The sequence below is a fragment of the Pyrgilauda ruficollis genome, unplaced genomic scaffold (assembly GCF_017590135.1).
Source record: "Pyrgilauda ruficollis isolate IOZ18807 unplaced genomic scaffold, ASM1759013v1 scaffold331, whole genome shotgun sequence".
Lineage (NCBI taxonomy): Eukaryota > Metazoa > Chordata > Aves > Passeriformes > Passeridae > Pyrgilauda > Pyrgilauda ruficollis.
This window is the reverse complement of record NW_024524723.1, coordinates 124378-138070: the sequence shown is the minus strand read 5'-3', so window position 1 is coordinate 138070 and position 13693 is coordinate 124378. Positions and strand designations below refer to the sequence as shown.

Below are 13693 nucleotides of genomic sequence, written 5' to 3'. Positions count from 1 at the left end.
CATTTTCCATCTAGCAAGTATTTGTGCTAGGGATTGCCCCAACTCAGGTGCGGGACCTTGCACATGGTTTTTTTGAACATCATGAGGTTCGCAGAGATCCACCTCTCAAACCTGTCAAGGTCCCTCTGGATGGCATCCCTTCACTCCAGTGTGTTGACCACAGCAAACAGCTTGATGTTGTTGGTAAACTTGCTGAGGGTAGACTCGATCCCACTGTCCATGTCACTGAAAAAGATGGTAAAAAACAATGCCGGTCCCAATACTGACCCCTGAAGAACACCACTTGTCATTAATCTCCACTTGGACATTGAGCTGTTGACCACAAGTCTGAGAGTGACCATCCAGCCAATTCCTTATCCACTGACTGGTCCACCCATCAAATCCACATCTCTCCAGTTTAGAGACCAGGATGTGAAATGCTTTGCAGAAGTCCAGGTAGGTGATGCCAGTCACTCTTCCCTCATTCACCACCTCTGTAATCCTGTCCTCGAAGGCCACCAAATGCATCAGGCACGATTAGCTGATGGTGTTGATAGTCACCTTTAGCAGAGAACGCCAAACATAACAAGCAAAGCAGAAACTTTGTTTACACAAATCATCCTGAAATGTCTAGTATCACCTAAATGACTTCTGACGGAAGCATAATTGGCATTAGTCATTCACTGTCAAGTGTCCAATTCAAAGGAAGACATTTAAAAATTTGCCAACAATTTCAAGGGTAATTGTGGTGGTTTGACCTTGGCTGAATGTCAGGTGCCCACCAAAGCCACTTTCTCACTTCTCTCCTCAGTTGGACAGAGGAGAGAAAATACAATGAAAGGTTCGTAAGTTGAGATAAGAACAGGGAGAGATCATTTACTGATTGCCATCACAGGCAAAAAAGACTCAACTTGGGGATATCAATTGCATTTATTACCAATCAAATCAGAGAAAGATAATGAGAAGTAAAAACAAATCTTAAAAACATTTTCCCCCCACTCCTCCCTCCTTCCAAGGCTTAACTTTATTCCTGATTCTCTACCTCCTTCCCCCCAGTGGTTCAGGGAGAGAGGGATTGCGGGTGAGGGTCAGTTCATCACATGTTGTTTCTGCTGCTTCCCCCTCAGGGAGAGGGGTCCTTCCCCTTCTTCACTGTGGGGTCCCTCCCACAGGAGCCAGTCCTCCACAAACTTCTCCAACATGAGTCCCTCCCACAGGTTGCAGTTCTTCATTAACTGCTCCAGCATGGGTCCCTTCCATGGGGTGCAGTCCTTCAGGAACAGGCTGCTCCAGCACAGGCTTCCCACAGGTTCACAGCCTTCTTTCAGGCAGTGGGTCTCCTCCATGGGCTGCAGGTGGATCTCTGCACCCCCTGGGGCCTCCATGGGCTGCAGGGGGACAGTCTGACATCACTATGGTCTTCACCATAGGATGCTGAGGAATCTCAGCTCTGGCACCTGGAGCACATCCTCCTCCTCCTTCTGCATTGACCTTGGTGTCTGCAGAGTTGTTCCTCTCCCATATTCTCCTCTCTTCTCTGACCACAATTACTTCTGTGCAATAACTTTTTTTTCCCTTCTTAAATATATTACTCCAGATGCATTGCTACCATTGCTGATTGGCTCAACATTGGCCAGTGTTGGGTCTGTCTTGGAGCCGCCTGGCATTGGCTCTGCCAGACATAAGGTGAAGCTTCCAGCAGCATCTCACAGAAGCCACCCCTGTAGCTCCCTGCTACCAAAACCTTGCCATGAAAACCCAGTACAGCGATACATTCAGATAAATATTTCAAGTGAAAAATTAGTGTGTCAAGTATTTTGGGGTCAAGCTTGGTTTGGTCTCAAGCAATAATGTGACTTCAAAGATGTTAACAGTAATTAGAAAACAATAATGGATAGTTATCAGATTCTATATACCATGAATGTCATTGAAGGGATTTAAGTTCATGTCCTTTACCTCGTCCTGACTATGGAATGACAAGTGCTACTGTTTCAACTTGAACATTCCATTAAATTCCATGTTTTAGACATCATTCAAAATAAACAGTGTTGATATAATTTGCCATGAATATAAAAACAGAAGTTAATACTGAAGATCAGAAAGGAAAAAACCCAAAAAACAAACACACAAAGTGATTTGTTTTATGCTTCTTTATAATAAGCAGCAGAGTCAAACTTGGATAGATCTGAGGAAGAAGAAAATATATATGGCTCAATCTTTCATGACTAAAAACCTAAATATTTTCAATAATAAAAAGTCAAGAACAAAAGACTTAAGCATTTAATTGCCAGTTGGCCTTTGCTTTTTGAGCCTGGATTAATTCTACCTAATGTATCCTTAAAATACTGTTAAATTCAATAGCAAAACTAGGAGCCATGTTTCTGAATGCTTCTACCTTACAGAGAAAGAAAAAGGGTAAGACAACACAGAAATAAAATAAACATTCTTTGAGGGTGTGGATTGTAGAGAAAGTACACATATTTCAACTGGGGCAGGTAGGAGGAAAGAAAAGGAAGAGGGATGTGAGAAAGCTACTAGCAATGTTTTTAATTGTCATCATATCAGATGGTACTCTCCATTCAGTCTATCAAAATTAGATGGACTCTTCAAAACAAACCACATCTGCTTATTTCTCAGAATATCCCATCTTTATGGCAGGCAGCAAAAGCGGGACATTTAAAAATTATATTTCAGTATCTGCTGTAGAAACACCATGCAATCACATGGGAATTAATCTTGATTTGATGTCTTTCAGAATTACTTTGAATGACCTGAAAATTTCAGAGATGTGTTTATTTACACCTAATATATCCTGCCCGAAGTCAACTCTAAGAGTTTGGGAAACAGGACCAGGAGAAGAGTGGTCAAATGAATTCCTGACTCTCCCAAAAGATTTCATTGCATCTTAAAGTAGTTGAATCTGGGAGTGGAATCTCTTCATAATTGCCAAGGACAGTACTGGTAACAGCTAGGAAGGACTGTAAAGGACGATGCATTACATTTGTACAGCATAAAACAAGTGATCACTAGGCTCAAAAAGTTGAAATATAAATGTAAACACAAGGTGTCATGGTTTAGGAATGGTATTCCCCAATTTAGTGTTCCCACCGAAAACACTCCAGACCATGTGCTACTGGCCCACTTCCCTCCCCCCACCCCCCCATGGTGGGATGGAGAAGAGAACGGGAGGCACAAAATGGTAAAGATTATGGCTTGAGATAAGAACAATTTCCTGTAAACTGCAATGAAATAAGAAAAACGAACAACAAAGACAATACCAATAACCAGGACACCAGGGTAATCACAATTTACCTCACAGACAATTCAACTGGATTATGATAATAAAAATAAATCAGGATTAACCTATATTGAGGAGAAACATGTTCTAATTAGAAGCACAAATACAAGGCTAAGCACTAAGGAGCTGACTGATCTACTGAAACTATATTCTGGGAGTCTGCTGTATATTTTAACAAACAAAATTACTGAGACTGTAGACACATGCTCTACTGTTGTGAAAAAATAAGAAACAAGTTTGGCTTTCCTTTGTTTCTCCATTTGGGGTGTTATCCTTTATTTCTCAAGATGGAACTATTAATTCTGTTTCCCAGTAGAGGTAAGCTTCAAAAACCTGGATACTTCAGTCAAATATATTTTTGTCCTCTTTTAAACCTACTTTAGAGCAAATAAAGGCCTTTTGTTTTGGTAAGATCTGATTAGTGAGAGATGCTTCTGACCGAGTAGCAAATGAGAACATATGCAATACGGATTTCATTTTACAATAAATGTGAGGTAGAGAGATAGAAAGAAATAGAAAAGAGTAAAGGGTGGAGAGAGAGTGAGAGAGAGAAATCAAGCAGAAGACAGTCACCACCCATGAATACAGCAGCATCCCATTGGTCCTTCTTCACCCCAGGCTTCTCAGTGGTGGGGGTCCTGGAATCATTCTTCTGAGGGTACCACCTTTATACAGTCCAAGTTCCAAGTATCACAGAGTGGTCACAGATGCTGTTCCCATAACTTGGGGTGATATGTGTATGAGCAGTTGCTCCCTTTTCCATAGTGGGAATTATTGTCCGGATGCATTAACCAGGATGTGCTAACCAGATCTTGCCTTACCAGGCCTGGAATTAGTGCCTTCCTGTTGCAAATTCCTCCCTTTTGTGCTTAAGTCAAGTTCCCACTGTGGTGGCTTATCTTATGGCAAGTTCCTTCTGTGGCCTTGTGTCGTGGTTTAGGAATGGTGCTCCCCAATTCAGTGCCCCCACCAACTCTCCAAACCACACACTGTTCTCTCTTGCTCCCCTGTTTTCACCTCCTCCTCCCCACAGTGGATGGCTGGAGAGGAGAGCTGGAGGCACAAAAGGCAAAGATCACAGGTTGAGATAAGAACAATTTACTGGAAACAGCAATAAGATAAGAAAATGAACAGTAACAGCAACAATATTAATAACAGAGTGTACAAGAAAAGAAATTATTCACATGGAAAAACTCCACGATAACAGACAATACCAGAAGGCTCCCTCTGCCATATTTTCTCTTCCAAAAGGAGCCCCTTCTCCCCATAAAAGAGCCCTTTCCCCTGCTCCCAGCAATGACATGAGGTGATATAGAATAACCTCATTCAGTGCCCCCACCAACTCTCCAAACCACACACTGTTCTCTCTTGCTCCCCTGTTTTCACCTCCTCCTCCCCACAGTGGATGGCTGGAGAGGAGAGCTGGAGGCACAAAAGGCAAAGATCACAGGTTGAGATAAGAACAATTTACTGGAAACAGCAATAAGATAAGAAAATGAACAGTAACAGCAACAATATTAATAACAGAGTGTACAAGAAAAGAAATTATTCACATGGAAAAACTCCACGATAACAGACAATACCAGAAGGCTCCCTCTGCCATATTTTCTCTTCCAAAAGGAGCCCCTTCTCCCCATAAAAGAGCCCTTTCCCCTGCTCCCAGCAATGACATGAGGTGATATAGAATAACCTCCATACCCCAGTCATGCCCCCTCCTGGCTACTGAAAAAAATTAACTCTGTCCTGGCTGGAACCAGGACACCTTGACAGTGTTTGAGACAGGCAACTGTGCTCCTTGCACCTTTGTAGGCAGACAGGCAGGACAGAGGAAAACTAGCTTTATCAAAGAAGCCACCACTTCTAAGTCTTTACTACTGATTTGGATTTCTAATTCCAGCTTCTTGTCACTTAGCCTAGTTGTGCTTTTGATAGCTTTTTTCCTGCCAGCTGTTTTTAAAAAAAATTATTTTAATAAAATACAACAAACTTGCTATAATTTTAATTTATATCACATTGCAAGGTCTTTCAGCAAGAAAAGAGCAAGAGAGTCCCTGCCTCCTGCTGCCTCACAGGAATCAGCATTTCAGCAGCATTAGAGCCACTCTGCATGAGTTTCAAGCTACTGAGCGGGAGTTGAGTCTGCAACTGCTAGGAAGTTTCTTCCAGTGTTTCGGCAGAATTGGAGCCTTTTGGTCAAAAATAGGTTTTTCCAGGTTTTCTTTTTCCCTGCTCATGTTGTTGTTTGGGGGCGGGGGTGGGAGTTCTGGAACTGCAGAGGCTTGGTTGCTGTTTTGTTTTCCTTTGTTCTCTCTCTTGGCTGCACGGTCTGGAGAAGAGGGCTTCTCTGCCATCTTGTCTTTGTCCTCTGGGCCACATGGGCTGCCATGGTGGCTACCATCTTGGGAAATGGGAGCTTCTCCACCATCTTGTCTTTGTCCTCTGGGCCATTAGGCTGTCCAGGTGGTAGCCATATTGTTTTCTTTTTTCTCGGGGAGAGGGCCATGTAACTCAGCACCTTTGTATCTAGTGGTTATTGTTGTTTTCTTGTTTATTGCCATTTTTCTTTTAATAAACTGTTATTTTTTCACTTATCTCTTCATATTTGTCACTTCTTATTGTTGAAAGGGGAGTGGTTAAAACTAAAGGGAGATAACATTTCAAAGTCTGCACCCCATAAAATTGTCTTAAACTAAGGCAGGTTGGTTTTGAAGTCTCCTAATAATGACTACCTGGTACACTTTACTAATCTACACCTGAAATTAGGAAACATCCAGCAAATAATTCCATCACCACCTATGTTTGTCTTTCTCTTGCAACATGAGAAAGAGAGAAGGCCTTGACACTGCATAAGCACCATTCAGCAGTAACATCAGTGTTATCAACACTTTTCAGCAGAAATCCAAAACATAGTGTAGCCATGATATTATGAAAAATCCTTTGTTGAGATTTTTGCTCTCCTGAGAAGCTGAGGAGCCTCAGGAGAGAAAGGTAAACAATTACTATCTGCTGCTGTGGAATGCAACAGGTGCATCCGTGATTGGTCCATGTGAATTGTTTTCTATTGATGACCAATCACAGCCACCTGTGCCAAGGCTGTGAGCAGTCACAGGATTTTGTTATTCTATTCTGTTCTGTTCTTGTTGTAGCCTTCTGATCTCTCTGTTCTTTTAGTATAGTCTTAATGTAGTATTTTAATATAATATTTAACATAATAAATCAGCTTTCTGAAATGGAGTCAAGCCTCGTGTCTCCACACACGGAGAGTTCGTCGCAACAACATAGCACCAGGCCAGTTACTGCAAAGAAATTTAACTCAATCCCAGCCAAAACCAGTACAACTGCATAAATGTAATTCAGTACAGCTTAAATTTATGTATGTCCTTTCAATCCCACAATTCCAATAATTCTTATCTTAAAAAAAAACCCAACAACCATCAAATGTCCCAATCAAAACCAAGCAGTAACAGTTTCATAAAACCACGAGTATGTAAGAAAAATCTGTAAGGACACCTTTTTACCCACTAAAAAACAACAACACTCAAATTCAGTAACACCTCACCTGCATCAGCTCTGGACCGCTGACCTGGTGATTTTCCAAATGGGGTCTTCATTCATCTGTGTTTAAGTGAGCAGCAGAGCTGCTAGACTAGGGTCAAAATCCAGTTCTTCCCAACTCCCCAGATATGCTCTTATTCTCGTAATACAACAGCTACTTATTAATATACCGTCCAATCATCAATTCGTTCTTCCTCAAATATAGGAGAAGCACTTTCAGTTATATCACTCTGAAAAACAAATCAGAAAATATAGTCTGATTTGAGACTTGGTTAAAATAAACAATGAAGTGAAACAAAATATTTTTTCTTTCATGTTCAAGGGGAACTCTCTTCATATTATGTTATACTAGATGCACTCCATATTATAAACTAATTTTTAGAACTCCCATACTACATTTGAAAATTATAATGAAAACATCAGTAGAGAGAGCATGAAAGCATAGGATTCTCATCCTCCCCAAGTCACAAAGCAGCTATTCCTGTTTCAAAAAATTTATTGTATTTCAGGGACAAAACCCCATATTTCCTCTGAAAGTTTCTATAATAGTTTTTAGCTTAGTCTGTACCACTTTTATGCTTACACAGATGGTTACTGTGAGAGATGCAAGGCATGGAAGTTAAACATTCTTGTCTGCATTACAGCATCCATCTGTCAATAGACTTGAACAAAAAAAAAAAAAAAAGCCAAGGGGGATTTTTCCATCTTCTGTGGAAAAAAACCCCCACAAACAACGTGTGGCATGGTGCGGCAGTTTGCATCGAAGGTTTCCATGAGGAAGGGTGTGCAGGGAGAGCACTGAGGCTCTGCAGCAGGAGTAGTTAGCTGAGTTGATGGCCATCACCCTCGCCAAGGGAGCACAGATATGGTTTCGACTTAGACAGAATCTGTTTCCTCTGTGTGCACCAGAAAGGATGTGGCAACCCAGATGGAGTGTTCACAAAAACATACAGCCATCCAGGTCTTAGTCTGTAAGGAGTGCCAGAGGCTGGCACTGCTCTCAGAGGGTGTCCTAGGGTGACATTATGATGCTTGTATCCCCAACCGGGTGTTCTGTTTATGCTGGATATTATATTCTGTGCCTTCAAGACTGGCTCTGAGAGCGAAGGCAGGGAGAAGAAGAAGCACGGAGTTTTGTTATCAGCCTGCTCTCACTCCTCTACTGTGGTATCTGGGCACAGATGGGGCAGAACACAACGCTCCATTGTTTTTTAGTTAGTTTAGCTAGCTGAGGCAGAGAAGTTCCCTGGACTGTTTTTCTTTCCCTTTTTATTTTGGAACCGTTCGAACCTGCTCCAGACTAGGACCCGGGGAAATACCGAGAGCTTGCACTTTGTAGCCTACCGGGGCCTACTCTGGGCAGCAGCCTTTCCCAGTGCCGGAGGGACTGATAACAGAGCAACCACCCACAGGAGAGACTTTCTGAATTTGTCATCTCTTCAGAGCAGTGAATGAGTTTTGTCATCTGGTATTGTTCATTTTTTGTGCTGGGGAGTGCTTTGCCTGTTAAATAAACAGTTTTTTCCCACTTGTCTCAGAGGAAATTCTTCCCAAACCTTTTTGGGGGGGGAGGGGCTGTGTGGGTTTGCTTTCTGGGGGGGCCCCTTTTGCAAGTTTTCTCCCAAATTTGCCCTAAACCAGGACACAGGGCAACAGAGAAAACAGCTGTGTGAGGTGCAATCAGGTCAACAATCTGCTCAGCCCAGTGTCAGAGCTGAGAGAAGTAGAAAGGCTAAGAAGCGTCAGGGACTCTGAGGAGATTGACCAGTGGAGCGGGACTCTACCATGCCTTAGACAAATGACCTACCATCTACTTCACAAGAAGCAATAGATATCCTACCCTCTCCCCACCAGGAAGAAGGAGGTGACTGTAGAGATGGAGGGGTGTAGAAATGGGTTTCTACTCAGGTGGCAGGCAAATCCCCTCCTGACCTATTTCACCTTCCCAGATGCACTTATACAATAGGTTTGAATCCTGGAATCTGAGGACCAGGGAAATGAGAATGTGGATTAAAGTCCATCCAGGCTAGAGGGGTTGCCGACGGCAGGGCAGCCTACCCAGTGCATCCTGACCTCCTCAGTTAAGAAAAAAAGAAGGGTTATAGCAGTAAAGAAGTAGCAGTCATTGGTGACTCTCTTTTGAAAGGAACAAAGGGCCCAATATGCCAACTGGACCCAACCCACAGGGAAGTATGCTGCCTTCCTGGGGCCTGGGTAAGGGACATCACCAAGATACTTCCCAGTCTGGTATGTCCCACTATTACCTGCTACTGCTTTTTCAGGTGGGCAGTGACAAAGTACCATCAAGAAAGCTGCAGACAACCAAAGGGACCTCAGGGCCTTGGGACAACTGGTTGAGGGATCTGGAGCACAAGTTGTTTTCTCTTCTGTCCTGACAGTTCCCTGCAGGGAATGATGGGGCAATAAACAGGAAAATCATGCAGATGAACACCTGGCTTTGAGACTGGTGTTACCATGAGAATTTTGGGGGTTCTGATCATGGGTCAGTTTATGTGACACTGAGCCTGCTGGCAACAGATGGGGTCCATCCATCTCAAAGGGGGAAAAAAAGGATTTTAGTTCAGGAGTTAGCAGGGCTCATTGAGACAGCTTTAAACTACATTTGAAGGGGGATGTGGACAAAACCAGGATCAACAGAGATAAGCCTGGGAGTACCATGCAAATGTTTGAGGGACAGTGTGCTACCAAGGTCCTTCAGTCTGCCATATCAGTGGAGGTAGGGGATGGAGATCCATGCAAATGTAAGGATGCAAGGGTTAATGATGTGTTAGAAATCCCAGAAGTACCTGAGAATGGTCACATGAATAAGAGCTTCTCCCCGAAAAAAGGCAGTAGGGTTATTAGCCCAACTAAAGTGCATTTACACCAATGCACACAGCATGGGCAACAAACAGGAGGAAGTGGAAACTATTGCACATCAGGAAAACTATGACAGTTGCCATCACAGAACATGGTGGGATGATTTGCATGACTGGACTGATGCAATGGATAGGTATAAACTCTTCAGAAGGGATAGGCAAGGAAGGAGAGGCAGTGGGGTAGCCCTGTATGTTAGGGAGTGTTTTGATTCTTTGGAGCTTGATAATGTGTTATGACCTTGTTCTTGTTAATAGATCCCTTGGGGCGGATTAGAGGGACACTGAATGACTGGTGTATATATATGAGTTTTCCACCTGAGCCTTATCAAGAGGGAGGACATTGACATGATAAAAAGCATTATCCCACCACACACCATCTGCTTCTTATAGGCCTTTTCCCTTATCTGGCTTAACCCAGCTTGTTAACAACATTAGTTACAGGTTATCCAGTACACAATTGCAGGACTCAACAAGTTTATCTAAACAAAGGCCAGTTTGTAGTGGTCATCCTCCAGTGGCAAATGTGCACCCCCTCTGCACCTGGGCTGTTTTTTGCAGAGCAGAGGCTTTGCCACCACATACCTAAAGACTCTCCTCCTCGCCTTCGGTTGGGGGCTACAAACCTGCTCTCAGCAAAGCACTCTGCTGCTTTTGCAAATGGCTGATTGAGTTCTGTTTAACATGTTCACTGAGGATGTGGGTGAGGGGATCAAGTGCACCCTAAGCAAGTTCATAGATGACACAATGTTGGGCAAGAGTGTTGATTTGCTGGAGAGGGATCTGGCTTTTGCTCATTCACTTGACAGTGATTTTTTAAGCAATCACAAACACTCTTGTTCATAACAATTGGCTAGATTGATGAGCTGAGGCTGACCATATGGAGTTCAATAAGTTGAAGTGCTGAGTCCTGAACTTGGGTCATGGCAACCCCATGCAGTGCTACAAGCTTGGGGAAGGGTGTCTGGAAAGACGCCCAGCAGAAAAGGATGTGGAAGTGTTGGTTGACAGCTGGCTGAACATGAGCCAGCAGTGTGCCAAGGTGGCCATGAAGGCCAATGACATCCTGACTTGTATAGAAAATAGAGAGGCCAGCAGGACTATGGAAGTGATTTTCCCCTTGTAGTTGGCACTGGTGGGGCCACACCCCAACTATTGTGTTCATTTCTGGGCCCCTCACTTCAAAAAGGTCATTGAGGTGCTGAAGCATGTCCAGAGAAGGGCAACAAAGCTGGTGAAGTGTCTGGAGCACATCTTGGTCTTGAGGGGAGGCCATAAGAGGAGCAGATGAGATCACTTGGTCTGTTCAGCCTGGAGGAGACTGAGGGGAGACCTTATTGCAGTCTACAACTTCCTCATGAGGGGAAGAGGAGGAGCAGACACTGATCTCTTCTCTCTGGTGACCAGTGACAAGATGCAGGGGAATGGCCTCAAGTTGTGTCAGGGGGGGTTTAGGTCAGATATTAGAAAAAGGTTCTTCACCCAGAGGGTGGTTGAACACTGGAAAAGGCTTCCCAGGGAAGTGGTCACAGTACCAAGCCAGCCAGATTTCAAGAAGCTTTTGGACAATACTCTCGGGCACATGGTTTGACTCTTGAGGATGGTCCTGTACAGGGCCAGGTATTGGTCTTGATGAGCCTTGTGGTTCCCTTCCAAGTCAGCATATTCTGTGATTCTGTTGTTTAGCCTGGAGAAAAGGAAGCTCAGGGGAAACCTTATTGCTCTCTACAACTACCTGAAAGGTAGTGGTATGAGGTGGGTGTTGGTCTCTTCTCCCAGGTAACAAGTGACAAGACAAGAGGAAATAGCCTCAAGTTGCACCAGGGGAAGTTTAGATTAGATATGAGAAAAAAATCTTTTCACTGAAAGGGTTGTCAAGCATTGCAAAGGTCTTTTCCAACCTTAATGATTCTATGATTCTAAAGAAAAAACCCCAAATACAGAGTTATTACATTTGACACTGCGATCCTGGACAAATGGTCTAAATTATAAGAATATCACACTATATCCAGTTCAAGGACCCAGACTTTGGAGATATTTCACTAGGACTTGCATCTTCAAAAGCTTCGTATTACTGGGAGAGAGATCAATTTTGAAGTTAACTCTATGCACCCTACAATGAAGGGTAATCTTTGTCTCAAACATTCACAGAAGTATACATGTTATCTTAAAATAAATAAAATCCACATATGAAAACAACCATAAAATGTGAGATTTTCCAAAGGTTTAACATCTCGAGAACACTAGTGCCGTATCACTGAAATTGACTACCAAAGTTCAGCTGTTTGGAAATTAAGCACTGAAGGGGGTAATTTTTTCCCATGTATCAAGAACTACTTTTTTCATATCTAGAACTGAACCTCTACTTCTTGGAATTATGCAATGAAGGAACTTTTTCATGCACTTATAAATCCTACTGTAATCAAAGGATTATTCCAGATATTCTAGTAGCCTACAAATTATGGCCATGACACCTAATCTCCATCTGACTGGCTTAATATTTTCTTTACCTTAAGAATACAGCGGAAATTCCATACCCAACATGAATGTGGGATTTTGTCCTTAAAGAGTGGCAGCTTCCATAAGTAGCATATGGCATCAAATTCCAAGGGATGACTATGAACAGCACTGCATTTACGAGTATCAAAGACTTCAATCAGCGGGTCACTAGTGAAAACACAGAGAATAAACAGTAAACTATTGTATTGGGTTTGGGGAAGGGGGGTACTGCAGGGGTGGTTTTTGTGAGAAGATACCAGAAGCTGTTCATATGTCTGACAGAAGGGGAAAAATTGCTGCTCAGCAGAAGCTGAAAGAGAGGAGTGAGAATATGAGAAACAGCCCTGCAGAGACCAAAGTCAGTGAAGAAGGACGGGGAGGAGGTCTTCCAGGTGCTAGAGCAGATGTATCCTCCATGCATACACAACTGTTTACAGCGAAAGAACTATACCAGTAATCCAGATGGGCATTTTACCTTATGAATCTAAAAGGTGAAACACATTTTATAATCACCAAGAACTTTATCTAGTACAGCTGAAAGCAAGTAAAAACATTAGTAACAAAGATGACACATAAGCTTTTATATACATTAAACAATTGAGAATTTCAAGGTATACGGAATGAATAGAATCACCAGTATTCATAGAAAACACAAACAAGTTTTCCAATTTTATATTTAAAGCTAGTAAATTAGACTGTCAGTTATAGACAGCTAGAAAGGAAATCCATTCCTATTCCAAATACACAATGATTTTTGAATAAGGGAGGAAGATAGATACCATTTCCCTTCTATGGGGAGGCAACCATATAATATCCTTCTTTCAGATCTGCTTACCACTTATTGCTTAGTTGAAACAAGCTGAAACAGCATATATGTAAGCATATGGCTACTAACTACACATTACTCTCTTCCCTGTTCTCTGCAGCTGAAGTTTTCAGATGAGAATTTGTTCCTTTAGTATTTTCTCATTTCCAATAGTACTTTTCTTCAAGTTTGAGACACGTCTTTTTTCCTCTACATAGAGGGCAACTTGCAACAACAAGAACTACTGGTATTAAAAATGCTTCAGGTATTGTCAATACCCTTCTAGAAGCAGAATGTTCCAGCTGCAAAGAATACACTGAACATCTGGACAGATTTTCCAGAAACTAAACATCTGCCTCTCATGCTGTTGTTTTTTATAGGACCTAAGCATTTAAAAACTATTCTCTGATTTCTTTACAAGCATAGCTATTTCTAGAAGACCTTTAGAAGGAACAAAAGCAGCTAGCATCACTAATAATTCATTGCTTTTTTCTTTTTGGAAAAATGAAAAATTATTGTAATTCAGCTTTGGGCATGAGAGTTGCACCTCCTAAAGTAGTCAGACATAAGGTTGAATCTTGCCTGTCCTCTAAAACAAGTTAACTTTTCCTCCTATTATTGTCAAAATTGAAAAGGGCTCTGGATCATCTGTTTTAATACCTTGTGGATTCATATCCAAGA

General features: G+C 42.4%; 1 long non-coding RNA gene across 1 annotated transcript; it reads right to left on the bottom strand.

Annotated features, from left to right (window-relative positions):
- Positions 1-232: 232 nt before the first annotated feature.
- On the bottom strand, positions 233-9287 carry LOC121357444. Its single transcript, XR_005955734.1, has 3 exons — positions 9097-9287; positions 6837-7062; positions 233-540 (listed from the first exon to the last, which is right to left on the bottom strand). It is a non-coding gene; the product is annotated as an uncharacterized LOC121357444 (long non-coding RNA).
- Positions 9288-13693: the final 4406 nt, after the last annotated feature.